The 13,780-nt window shown below is 26.9% G+C and overlaps 1 protein-coding gene and 1 long non-coding RNA gene across 9 annotated transcripts in view; one reads left to right on the forward strand and one right to left on the reverse strand.

Moving 5' to 3' along the window:
- LOC122512628 (potassium voltage-gated channel subfamily H member 6) overlaps window positions 1–13,780 on the reverse strand; it is a 240,637-nt gene that overhangs the window by 215,398 nt on the left and 11,459 nt on the right. The gene's annotated exons all lie outside the window — the stretch shown is intronic.
- Window positions 1,816–6,424, forward strand: LOC122512634. Of its 8 annotated transcripts, XR_006302650.1 has the most exons (10): window positions 1,816–2,395; window positions 2,482–2,557; window positions 2,628–2,774; window positions 3,229–3,396; window positions 3,507–3,666; window positions 3,970–4,100; window positions 5,210–5,418; window positions 5,592–5,714; window positions 5,789–5,893; window positions 6,000–6,424. It is a non-coding gene; the product is annotated as an uncharacterized LOC122512634 (long non-coding RNA). The 8 variants fall into 8 exon arrangements; XR_006302646.1 differs by lacking the exon at window positions 3,229–3,396 and having other exon boundaries at window positions 1,818–2,395; window positions 3,970–4,251; XR_006302647.1 differs by lacking the exon at window positions 3,229–3,396 and having other exon boundaries at window positions 1,821–2,395; window positions 2,633–2,774.

A 13,780-nucleotide genomic window follows, 5' to 3' on the forward strand; every position in this document is an offset into this window, starting at 1 on the left:
CAAGATGGTCTCTAGTCTTTTTTTTTGCTTAGGGATTTTTGGAAAATCTGCATACAGATACCTTGGAATCCACACTCCAAGGTTATGTGGGGGTTAGTAAAATGAAAACAATAAAAACAAATAAAAAAAATATAAATAAAAATAAATACAATTGCCGGTTGAAAAATTCTGGGAAAATTTGAAAATAAATAAAATATTAAGCTTAACAAGCCCTACGTATCTCCTGCATCAATAGTTAAAATTACAACTATTATCATGTCAAAGCGGAATTTACAGCATAACAACAGAACAAAGATCCAAATTTTAAAATATAAATAATAAATATAATAATAAAGTCCCTAAACATATTTTCATGTTTCAGCGGATGTCATTTTAAATATTCTAAAGTATGAGTAATTCAACTTTAAGAAACTCAAAATATTTCTAAAAATTTCTTGAACTCTGTCGAGAACAGTCATGTTTTGATCGATAACATTTACTTTAATTTCGTAAACGTGTTATTATCAAGTTCATAATCTGAATCTTTCTACCCAAAAAGACCAATTCTCTAAAAAAGATCAAGCATTAGTCATGGATTCTATACTCTTCAAGTAAGAGCTCTCATTTCTCAATATAAACGCTTAATATGTATGATCAGTATTCCAATGTATGCCCAGTATGGGCATACATGTAGGTCCTTTTTTAAGGGCCGGAATGTCCAATCCAGGATATTCTCACATTCTCAGCTTCAGAATACAAATCTATATCCAAATCGAAATCGATTCTCTGAATATAAATAAAAATTTAAATTTCGAAGACACAGCATATTAGATATATCTCTCCACAGACACCTTGAAATACTTCCTTTGTAAATAAAGCAGACATATAGCCAAACAATGCCCTCAAAGCAACACATCTTTCTTGAATCAAACAAACGATATTTGTATATTTCATTATTTCTATCAATCTAACATCTAATCAATTATTATAATATAATTAATAATGATTTAAGACTTGTAAATAAACTTCATTCAAGATTTATTATATTATTATATTATTATTATTATTATTATTATTATTTATTATTATATTATTTTGGTTAGTACAATCAATTTGTTATAACTGTCATGGCCATCAACTATGTATAATTCTATAAAATATTTGCTATATTTTGTAATTTTATATTCTTGAACTTTTTATAAAATAAATTATTTGGGTTTACTCACAAGAAGACTGATTTCCATCAATAATTAATATTATTAATTACTGATTGATACATTCTGCTTGTGAGGTTTTTCCCTCCGTTTTAACGGAATATTATTGTTTTATTATTTCTAATTCCCGGTTCCCCTTAAGGATTCAGCCAAAGTATGAACTCAACGTATCAAATGAGTGTACGCGGATTTTGTGCATAAAAACTCATATGTTCTCGTAACATTACGTGTGAATGATCGCGAACGCTATCTCCGTTTTCGATGCTGCACGGAGAAACTTTTTCTTCTAATATTAAATATATTTGGTTATCTTTATTCTAAAAGTTCATTAGAATGTAGAGATTTTCAGTGCATTGTACAAAAAATTTCAACATTAATACGAAAATATGATAAGTTCGTTATATATTTTGAAAATAATTGAATTGCTTTTTTAAGAATTTTATAGAAATTTATGTAAATAATTGAATTCTTGTGAAGAATATTTTTTAAAAATAAATTAAATTCCCGGTTAGTAGACACCCTGGAATATATGTATACTACTTTTTTTTGTCACCGAGGCTACTATTTTCTACTTTTTTTCTCATCAAGGCTACTTTTTCCTACTTTTTTTAAACTCTTAATGCAGTGCGAAGCCTGCAGAAATTTAAAAATCGATAAATCGAAGTATAAAAAGAAACTATTAACCCTTTAATAATTTAAATTTAATAATTAACCCTTTAAACTATTAACCCATTGAATTCTCCCGCGATTCTTATATATGCGCCAAGGCCACTGAGCCACGAAGAGATAGCGGGTCAAAGTGCAGGCCCGAAATTAATAAGCAAATAGTGGGGAGAGCTTAGGAGTGAGAGAGAAAGTTGTATCAGCATTCAGCATCAATGATCCACAAGGAAAAAAATTTTTTGCCATAGTTCCAGCAAACTTACAATATTAATAAAGTAAAGCATTTAAATAGTGATTAGTGAGAACGTTTATCCAGTTCAGATAAATTTTTTAATGTGAAATAGGTATTTTGCTATTTTACTTTTCTTAAAGAAATTGAATATTTAATGTTATAGTTAAATATTTACTTTTTTTATAAAGTATATATTTACTGTTACTTATCGGGTGCTGGTGATAAATTTCGAGCACACTGGGATAAAGAATTTCGAACTTTTAGAATTATTAATGATACGGAAATAATTTTCGACGATTCAAATGAAGTATGTTTAATTTTTAAATATAATTCCAAATTATTTTAAAACTTATTTGAAATTTTTCAAACTTCTCAACTTCTTGTTTTCTGCAGTCTGATAAAACGTCAAATAATAATGAAATAAGTGTCAACGAAGTCGAGGGAAAGGAAGTTCCAGAATCTCAAATCGGTCAGTGTTTGGTATATAAAATAATTTATTTAAAAATTATTTATTAGCATTAATCGTATTTTGCTTTTAGAACAGGAATTAGAGGTCAGGACTCTTTTAAAAAATTCGATTGAAGGCAGAGTGGTTTTAAACGTAATTCATTACTGACAAACGAGGACAGGAATCAAATAGCTGATATTATTTTACGAAACTAACTCAACGAAGAAAATCAATTTTGGTAAGAAATTTTTTTTGTATATTTTGTAAGTAGTCGAGAAATGAAGTAACCCACATAGCACAAGTATTTTTCTGATAGTTTTCCATGCAAAGTTCGCAAATTTGCATCCAAGTTTGCAGCAAACTTGCATACATATAAAAATGTCATCAACTTGGCAAGTTTGCAATGAAAACTTGAGGAAAATTTGCAGCAAACTTTCTAAAATACCTAAAAAAAATTTTTTAAATTTTTTTTTCAAAATGCATATTTTGGGAAGGTGACTACAATATAGTGTGCAGCTCTAGATGTCATAGTAAACTACTGCGCATACATTTAAATTTTGCTATTGGACGCAAGTTTGCTGCAAACTTGCCAAGAAAGTTACAAACTTCTGGTAATTTAAATAATTATTTAAATTACCAGAAGTAACTAACTAAAAATTAGTTAGTTAATTTTTTTTAAAAATAAAATTTAGATGAAAATCTAGATAAAGAAACTGAAGCTGATGAGTGGTTGAAAAAGAATTTATCGCCATGAACAGAAGATTTTAACGTAAAAACCTAGAATTTTATAAGATGTTTCTATCACAACAATTACATTTTCAAACTACATTTGTTTAAGTCAACCGTTAGGATATGAACTAGTATGTTATTATTTTATTTTTATTCAAATATAAATTTTTGTAGTAATGAAAAAATTGTAAAATTAATTTTACACTTATTTTGTTTAACACAACAACAACTTATTTTCCAGATCGATTTAGACTTCAATGATATTTATACCGACAAAAAAGATGCTCTTAATTCAGAATGGGATTCTTATGAGAAGGAAGTTATGGAGATTGCTAAAACCCGAAAATTTAAAGAAATGAACAGTCTTTTCGATGAATACAATTTAAAAGGAGATTCTTGTGGTAATAACGAAGTCATTAAAAACAAAACAAAAATTGTCATATTAAAATATTTCTTATATTTTAGTAAATTTTAATTCAAATGTGAAACTCAGATTTTTTGAGTTCATTAACCATAGTATTATGGTATAAATTTTATTTCCTCAATAATATTAATTATCAAAACTGGAAAATTCACGTTGTGATTTCGTAACGCTAACCTTAAACTTAACCAAAGTCAGTAAACTGGCTCTAAAGAAAAGCAATTTCGAATAATTTTTTAAATTTTACTACAAAAATATTGATAAATAATAATTTTAATTCCAGCTTCTGTTCCGATCGTTCTAAGGATATAACCACTTTTAATGCCTCCTCAGGTAGTAAAAGGTTTTAAAAGTAAACAGATGTGGAAACTTAGTAGACCAGTGTCTCAAAATGGATTCGTAGCACACACAACGGTATAATAACAAAATTGATAAATATGATTTAGTCAATACGTGTAGTTAAATATACTCTTGGTGCGACAATATTTTAAAAAACATTCTTATTTCTCGAACTGATATGGGTGATTCTCCTGAAAGGGACCACTTCAAGTGTCTCCAACATAAGGTTCATTATTTAAATTAATTTTTTATTATTTTATCAAGTTTAAATTTTTTGAAAAATTTATTTATATTCTACGAAGATTTATCTATCTTTATATAATCTTCTAATGCTTATATTTAAAGTTCTTCCTGTTTAAAAAACATATTTAATTTTGTCATCGAATTTTGGTTAAACAGAATGCATATTTTATAATTATATTTTAACGTAATTAAATAATTTAAACATATTTATGAAATATATCAAATTAAAGTTTAGAATATAACATTTATTTTTTACTTATATTTGTTTGAAATATGATATAAAAAGTTATTGGAATTATTAATTAAAATATTATTATCAATGAGAGTAAAAATTCAAATTCATCTCCGAAGCCTCGTTTTCTATATAATAACATTATATTTTTTAACGTTTTAAACATAATGTGTAATCTATGTAAAAATATTTGATGATTAAAACTAAAAATATTGTTTAAAAAATTGTAATATTTTTAAAATTAGAAAAAACGAGAATTTTTTCATTAAATTTTCAATTCATCTCCGAAGCCTTTTTTTATATTTGATAGGCGTTTTCTTTTGTTTTTAATTTTTTAATCATTTTTTTGAAATATTTAACCCTCAAATTAAATTATTTATTTAATAAAAATAAAATATACAAGCAAAAAGTGCAATAAATTAAAACAACAATTTATTATTTAAAAAAAATATTCCTACCGAGTTTTTTTACAAAATAATTAATTTAAAAATTATAATTAATTATACTTAACCTCTAGAACACATGATAATAAAATGTTCCTGGAGGTCTTATTTCTGAAAATTAATTTTGCGCAACTTATATTTTTATCTTTAAACATCTTCTAAACTTATTTATGAAAAAAAAGTAAAAGAAAAGAATAATTTGATTTATCACCCATATATATTGATATAAAATTTTTATAATTAAAATAATATGTTTTTATTCACAGAATGTATCCGAATTATTAGAGTTGTTGGAAAATCGTCGAAAAGTCTTGAACAAGCGTAAATTAACAGAGCAACCTTTGCTGATTATGGCTGGAGAAAATCTCTTAAATATTCATAAAAATTATGTTTGCGTAGACGAAATAGAGTGCAGTTCAAAATGATAGAAAAAATGGGTGTCTTCATTCGACCCATAGAAAAAACTATATAGGCAGTAAGTATCAACCGACGTGCTTAAATGATGGAAACGTTTCCGAAGCTCACAATTTATTCCTCTTAGAAAGACTTTAAAATCTATTTTTGAGACAAAATTTTTTTTCCAAATTGTTATGGAATATCGAAAACAACTTTTAAACGAAAAAGAGGTAATCCCTAATTTCATTCAAGGTACTCTATGGCAAGAGTTAATAAAATATTATGATGATGATCCTTGTTTTTGTTTTTGATGACTTCGGAACTGGAAATCCATTGAGTGCACATGCTGAATTTTATAAAATTGGTGCAACATATGTAAGCGCTCCAATTTTTCCACTAGAATATCAATCTGCTTTGAAACACATATTTCTAATGGAATTATTTTACAGTGATGATCGCAAAGTTTGCGGAAATGAACACACCTTTTTCAGTCTAATTGATGAATTCAAATTCTTGGAAACTGAAGGAAGTTTTAAATTTGCCTCAACCCGTAGGTAACATACGAATTTTCTTTAAACTTGCCCTAATAACAGACGACAATTTAAGATTGAATTCCATTTTTGAACTTGTTGAATGCTTCATTGCAAATTTCTTATGTAGATTCTGTAAATTATCGAAAGAGGAAAGGAAATATTCTGCTAAAGAAGATCCAAAAATTTTGCGAACAGAAGAATCATATATGACTGACTGTTTGCTACATGATGTTTCCCAAACTGGAATAAAGGAAGAATGTGTCTTCCATAAGTTGAAAACGTTTCACATTACAAAAAATATTGTAGTGGACATAATGCACGATATCTTCGAAGGGATTTGCGATTTATCTATTCAAAAGGATTGCTCACATCTATTGGATTTTTTAGTAGAACAGCATAATACTTTATACGTTAAATTATTCAAAAAAAACCTTGAAATTACAGTATTAATTATTAGTCAAAAAAGTCATACTATAAGATTCTTAAGGTTGTGATTAAAGTTAAGAAATTGTTTAATTTGTTCTGATGTTTTAAATAAAAAATGTTGTTTTACATCCATTATTTAGATTTCAAAATCTAATTTTTTAGTTTGTATTCATAATTATAATTTTAAATTATTAACTAAAATTTTTACGAATAGAGCTTTTTTCATTTCATGCAATTCTGAAAAAGGAATTTCATTTTTAACGCTGTTTAAATTAATTTTTAATAGGAATTCAAATTACTAAATAAGATTAAATTGTATACAGTAACAATAATAATAATAATTACAAAAAAAATATAATTATAGTCAGGCGTATTTCGAAATGCTTTTCTTAATTTTTAATTTGCGAAACTTTTTTTAATAATTGAATTTTGTTTGGGAATTTTATGAAAACAGTAGGATTTAACATTTAATTATAAATTAAAAAACCTTCAATAATTTTTTTAATTTATTTACAATTATTAATTTTAAATAATATGAGTAAATAAATGTTTTATAATGTTAATCACAGTTACTATATTTTAATTACTGTCTGCGTATTAATATTTATTAAAGTGTTACTTAAGGCGTCATTCAAATTTTCGCGCTTAAATGAAAAAGTCTATTGAACTCTCCCGCGATTTTCACGAACGAGCCCGCCAAGCGAGTTCTACCAATGAGAGAATTTTTGTAGCGCAAGCGCAGTTGCGTTTTTTAATTACATAAAGGTACTGCCACAGCTCGCTGCTGCGTGCGCAGGCAGCTGAGATACAATGAGAGTAAGGGAGAAAGAAAATTCAAATTCATGATTTTTCTCCCTCACTCTCATTGTATCTCAGCTGCCTGCGCACGCAGCAGCGAGCTGTGGCAGTACCTTTATGAAAAGTTCGCGAAATTTCTAGAACCTTCTGACTCATTTCAATTCCAGCATAATTTTAGTATAAAATAAAAAAACCGGTATCGGTATGATTCATTTGTCGGAAGCCTGTCGAAACACCACACCTTTTTTGCATCGTTAAAAATCAGGTTAGTAATTTAAAGTAGTAGTTTATTTAATTGTTAATAATATTGTTTAATGAGCGTTTATTATTGTTCATTATTGAATAATACATCTCGCGTGAGTACAATTTAACATAATTTTTCCATTAAGGCCAGGTTACCCTGAAAAACGTGATTTTTTTCAATACATTTTATTTATAATACAAAAAATGTTAAGTAATAAATTTTTTTACATGTGATAGTACATACATGAAATTACTTAAAAAAATTTTTTTTTTTTTCAAAATGGCGGTCTTGAAAATGGCTGCTGAAAGTTATCTACATTCGTAGATGGATGACACTCTCATTTCAAAACTATTGCACTTATCGATATGAACCAAACGGCATTTTACTCTATAGATGTCTGGCTATGGCCTCAAGCAGAATTAAAAATTTTCAATGAAAAAGAACAAAATGGCTGACTTTTGAATTTTTTCAACCTTTTTTTAAAACTTTTAATTGTTTATAACTTTTTTAAATAATAATGAATATTTCTGGTTCTGCTTGAGGCCATAGCCAGACATCTATAGAATAAAATGCCGTTTGGTTCATATCGATAAGTGCAATAGTTTTGAAATGAGAGTGTCATCCATCTACGAATGTAGATAACTTTCAGCAGCCATTTTCAAGACCGCCATTTTGAAAAAAAAAAAAAATTTTTTTAAGTAATTTAATGTATGTACTATCATATGTAAAAAAATTTATTACTTAACATTTTTTGTATTATAAATAAAATGTATTGAAAAAATTCACGTTTTTCAGGGTAACCTGGCCTTAAGAAAAAAATACCCGTGGAAAACGTCAAATTGACACCTAGTGCATACTGTCTACCTAAAACTTTCGTTAGTTTTTCCATAAAATAATTTTCTCGTGTTACTTACGATATTAGGTTTGTTCTCGCTAGCTACACTTTCTACACTTTGTACAAAAGTGTAACGAGAACGCCGTAGTGTACTACGGCGTTCTCGTTACCAGAAGTGACGCAATAGTGTACACCTAACTCCCTAGAAGCCTCTGCACTTTTCCCTATTTTATTACACCCGATTGCGAGCGAGTGTAATTGAGTGTTCTTATTAAAATGGCGGTAAATGGACATTTTATTTAAAATGCATTAATTATTTTATGAACATAAAGTTATAATATATTTCTTAGTGACTTTTAATTTATGAAATTATTAGTAAGCAATATTTTGTTAATATTTATATAAAGTACTACCTAATAAACGATTGCCATATTGTAAAGCAATTTTTAAATTTGATTATAGATATAGATTTGATTATAGAAGGGTCTTACCATTCTAAATAAATGTCCGTAGTTGAGTGACATTCTGTTTATTTTTGTGGTGTCAATATTTAAATTTTTTTTTTCACCCTACTTTTGAAAATTTTTTCGTAAAAGAAAATATCAACTTTTAAGTATATTTTTTTCATTTATTCTCACCGCGATTTTTTTACTTCATTATTCGGATCCCCTGAAGAGATACCTAAAAGTATTTGCTAAATATCTTTAGTCAGATTTTTTTATATTTGTTGTTAAAGCTAAAAACGCACCCTAGGGCTAAATATTAAATAATGGGTGGGGCTAAATGTTAAGTGCATTTTTCCCATGTTTTTTTTTAATTTTTCGTATTTTTCGGATTTTTATGTTTGAAAATTATTTATTTGACATTAGGCAACTACGTGGTAAAAAAAGAAAACCACTCACGTGAAATAAATCCAAATTTTTTTTTTATTTTGAAATTTTTATTTATTTAACTCTATAACTGTTCTAGGACACATATGTTTATAAATTAATGTTTACAAATTATAAATTACTTGTTTTAGGTAGGGGAGCGTGGCCCTAAGTTGGCCGTGGGCCTACGTTCGCCACCCTGCATTTCTCGGAGATGGTATACTGGACGAATCTATAATTTTGAGGTATGATATATTGATAAACCATGATATAATTTATGGACCTAATTATAATATAATATTCTTCTACGCATTGTGAGGACAATAATATTTTTTACGACCAAAAAAATTTAATTTTTCTTGTTTTTTCGAGAGCAGCTACAAGAGATAAATAATTAAAAATTTCTAAATGAGTGTGTGCGCTAGTTCCTTTATTTAATGTTGTAATAAGAGGTACTGTTGATTTTTTAATTACATTTTTTTTATTAGCGTAATAATTTGAAACTTGTAAAAATCTACAGTGGTCCTAAGTTGGCCACCTATTGTTTTTGTTTGTTTTTATTTATGTTTTACTTCTTTTTTGTGTTTTTCATCACGAGAAAGACCGTAAAAGTGTAACGTAGGAATTAAACAAAGACAAAAAACAAAAAAAATGGTTTAAAAAACATTAGAAAACACATAGTACAAAAAGGCCTGTCTCCACAGCCATCCACCACTGCTAATAAATGAAATAAAATAATGCTTCATTTTCTAAACAAAAATAGTTAAATAATGCGTTTTTATTCTTCTAAATGTATCAAATTTGTTAAATTTCTGCGTAATTAAAAAGAATATGCATTTCTTCCTTATACACAAGCGAAAAAAAGTGGTGGCCAACTTAGGACCAGGGGGTGACCAACTTAGGACCGCTATTTCTGAAATGTCCAAAATGCTGCTTTTCACTATTTATTGTATTAAGACTACAAAAGCCATTCCATAACGTTCTAAATACCACAAAATTATAGCAAAACGATCTCTGAACACTAATATATACTTGCCGAAGTGATTAAATCCCATTTTGATAACATTTTCGACCAATTTGCTTAGGCGGACAACTTAGGACCACTCTCTCTATACTTTAACTTACCTATCAGAATATTTAATTAATTATTAACGATAATGGATTTATAAAAGAATTTTAGTTAAAATACTAAAAAAAATTGAATTTTGGAAAAGTTAGAAGTAATTGGAGAAATTCAATTTATTATTTTCAAAAGTAATAAAATTTTTCGCAAAAATTCAATATTATGTTAAAAAATTCTTGTCAAAATTTCAATTATTTTCAAAAATTTTCCTTAATTAAATGATTTTCAATATCTACTAATTTAGTAAAATTTTCCCAAAGATTTCAATTAGTTAAAATTTTTTTTTATCAAGTTCTTCGCAAAAATTCAATTACTTTCAAAAATAATAAAAATTTCAGAGGAATTCAATAATTTACAATTTTTTTTTTTTTGAAATTTATCCGAAATAATTCAATTTTTTTTTAAATTTTAATAATAATCGTTGCAAGACTTTAATTTTTTTTATAATTATTAAAACTTATCGCAGAATTTCAATTATTTTAATATTTTTAATACAATTTTAATCAAATTCTTCAAAAAATGTTATTAAAATTCGTCAAAAGAAGAGAAAAAAGGAGAATTAAAATTACTCTAATAAGCTGTGATAATACTTGAAAATGTAAATACTTGAAAAGTAGAAATTTTTTTTTTTGATTGACCAAAATTGGCTTCCAAAGAGCTCAAAACATTCGTATTCGCGCTTTTTAAAGAAAAAAAATCTTTGAAATATTTTTTTTAATTCAAATTACAAAAAAAATAATTTATATCGAGAATATTTTTTTTCAAAATTATTTAAAATTTTTTTTCGGTCAAAAAAAACTTCTTATTATGAGTATTTTCCGAAAAAAATTACCTTAATTGGTTAACAAGAAAAAGAGTTATGTGCCTTTTTTGAAAAACCGACCAAAATTTTGAATAAGAGGTAACTCAAAAAATTTTGAAAAAACTTTTACACATTTTTATTTCATGTATATATTAGTATATGGGGCATTCCAGGCCAAATCGGAAATTATTTTGCTTTTGCATCTCAAATTTTTTTTAAACATTTTTTTCTTTCAGTACTCTTTGAAATGAGCTACCTTGATTTTTTTCAAATTTTTTTATAAAGCGGTTCAGGAGATACAGATTTTTGAAAAATGATGTTTTTTACGTAAATTTTTTTTTAAATGCTCATAACTTGGTCAAAAATTGATCAAATTGGACGTTTTTATAATGAAAAGTTTTGTTTTCACGCGTAGTTTTTAATAACAAATTTTAAAAAATTTTAAATAATTTACGATAAAATTTTTCAAATAAAATTTCATTTTTAACAATGTATGTATCGATCGATTTGTTTCAAAATTTTTTGTAGGAAACTAGCACTAAATTAACAATTTTTAAGCCTTGTCCGATTGTGAGCAAACGATGGGATCTATTTATTTAAAATTTTTAATTTAGTGCTAGTTTCTTACAAAAAATTTTGAAAAAAATCGATTGATACATAGATTGTTAAAAATGAAATTTTATTTAAAAAATTTTAAAATCTTATCGTAAATTATTTAAAAAATTTTTTAAAATTTTTTATTGAAAACTACACGTGAAGACAAAACTTTTCATTATAAAAACGTCCAATTTGGTCAATTTTTGACCGAGTTATGAGCATTTAAAAAAAAATTTACGTAAAAAACATCATTTTTCAAAAATCTGTATCTCCTGAACCGCATTATGAAAAAATTTGAAAAAATCAAGGTAGCTCATTTCAAAGAGTACTAGAAAAAAAATGTTTAAAAAAAATTTGAGATACAAAAGCAAAATAATTTCCGATTTGGCCTGGAATGCTCCGTGTATAAAGTACTGAAAAAAATTAAGTTTTAAGTATTTATTATAGAAAACTCTGAATTTCGGGATCTTTTGTTTGCCTTATAAACTATGAAATTACCAAGAATTTTTTCTTTAATTTTTTCTATTTTTGACAATAATTTCTTTTTCAATCTTTTAATTCTTGAAGAACTATTATAAAATTATATTGCTTGTTAGAATTTTAAAATTTTAAAATTAATTTTAAAAAGATTTCAATTTCAAGAAACATTCAATTATTCAATAAATTATTTATTTTCTAATATAATATCTAATTGAAAAACTTCCAAATAATCGAAATTTCGTAAAATTCAATTGTAAACAAATTTCATTTTTCATTCAAATTTGTAATTGACATAGAAAATTTATAAACTTCTTATTTTTTCTTTATTTATAAAAGCCTTGAATTCTATTAAATCAATTGTAATTAAGAAATAGAAATAATGCAAATTATTTCCTTATGAAAATTGAATTTTGAAAATCCAAATTCTGATTCGCAATTAGCGACCCTGAAAACCCCTACGTAACAAATTTGAACTGAATCAGACGAAAATAAAAATTTTTTAATCCGACAATTTGAATTTTAAAAATCTAACAAAAACCCCTGAATAACTAATTTGAACTGAATTAGAACTGATAAAGGTTACTTTAAATTTTATTTTCACATAGTTTATTTATAAAAATAATTTTTTTTAAAACTTCTATAAAGAATTTGCGGGAGTTCCTCCGAAGCGAGGCATCTTCGATGATCGAAAATGTTATAGAAGCGGCAAAAATGCCTAAATCTTTATGCCATGCTGTTCAAGTGGTTAATTCAATTTTTCATGTTGTAGAACAGCATCAACAGCAACCTGGTACTTATCTATTGGACAACTGACATCAGGAAAGACTATTTTAATATTGTTAAAAATGTCGAGCGAAAAAGATTTAATGACATTGAGGAGAGCGCTCCAAGAATCGGAATACATGACCAGGCAAGTTAAAGAAGAGAACGTGGTGCTTTGCATCGGAGCAACCTTTGGAAATAGCACCCTGAAAGCCGCGCGAGTGACGCGAGTTCAGCCAGTGACAATAGTCAAAGCAGAAACAACATCAAAAACCACAATACCCACAAGGTGGACATCGAATAATTTAGTCGCCTGGGATGCCCCAGACTTCTGTAATTATCGAGGAGTAGTACAAGACATCACTACTGCATTCTATCTCTATACATTGCTGCAAAATGTTAAATCTCTAAAAGTCGTTTTAGTTGTCGACATTCACCGTCACGATATTAAACATTTCCTGACAGCCTTAAAAGCTGTCGAATGTTTATTGGGTAGCAGAATGAAAACAAGTTTTGAAGCAATATCAGTAATTTTCTTAAAGGTACCAAATAGTGTCGAAGATATAGAGTTTATAAAAAAAAAATTAACGTATCAATTTTTAGCCAGCCCGGACATATCACAAATTTTAAAACAATTTATTAATTATGTAATTGATGAAAACCGCGTAGCTTTCTTTAAAAAACCTCTCGTTTCCAATGACACTTCAGCCATTGATGTAAATATTTTTTCTGTCATTGAAAATTCCCCAAGCATTCCAAAAAATACTCTTCAGGAACTACGTCCTAGTATTTCAGAGCCCTTAAAGAATTCCTTAGCCCTTGTCAGGGACAAATTAATATCAAAAATATCTTTTAATGATATACAAATGTCTATTACTGCTCTCTGCCAGATCAAGGTTGAGGAAATAAAATTATTATTAAAAAATAATACAGAAATAGAGGAGGAAACAAATATTAAACTCATAATTCAAG

Source organism: Leptopilina heterotoma, unplaced genomic scaffold, assembly GCF_015476425.1.
Source record: "Leptopilina heterotoma isolate Lh14 unplaced genomic scaffold, ASM1547642v1 Lhet_123, whole genome shotgun sequence".
In the NCBI taxonomy this organism is placed as follows: domain Eukaryota; kingdom Metazoa; phylum Arthropoda; class Insecta; order Hymenoptera; family Figitidae; genus Leptopilina; species Leptopilina heterotoma.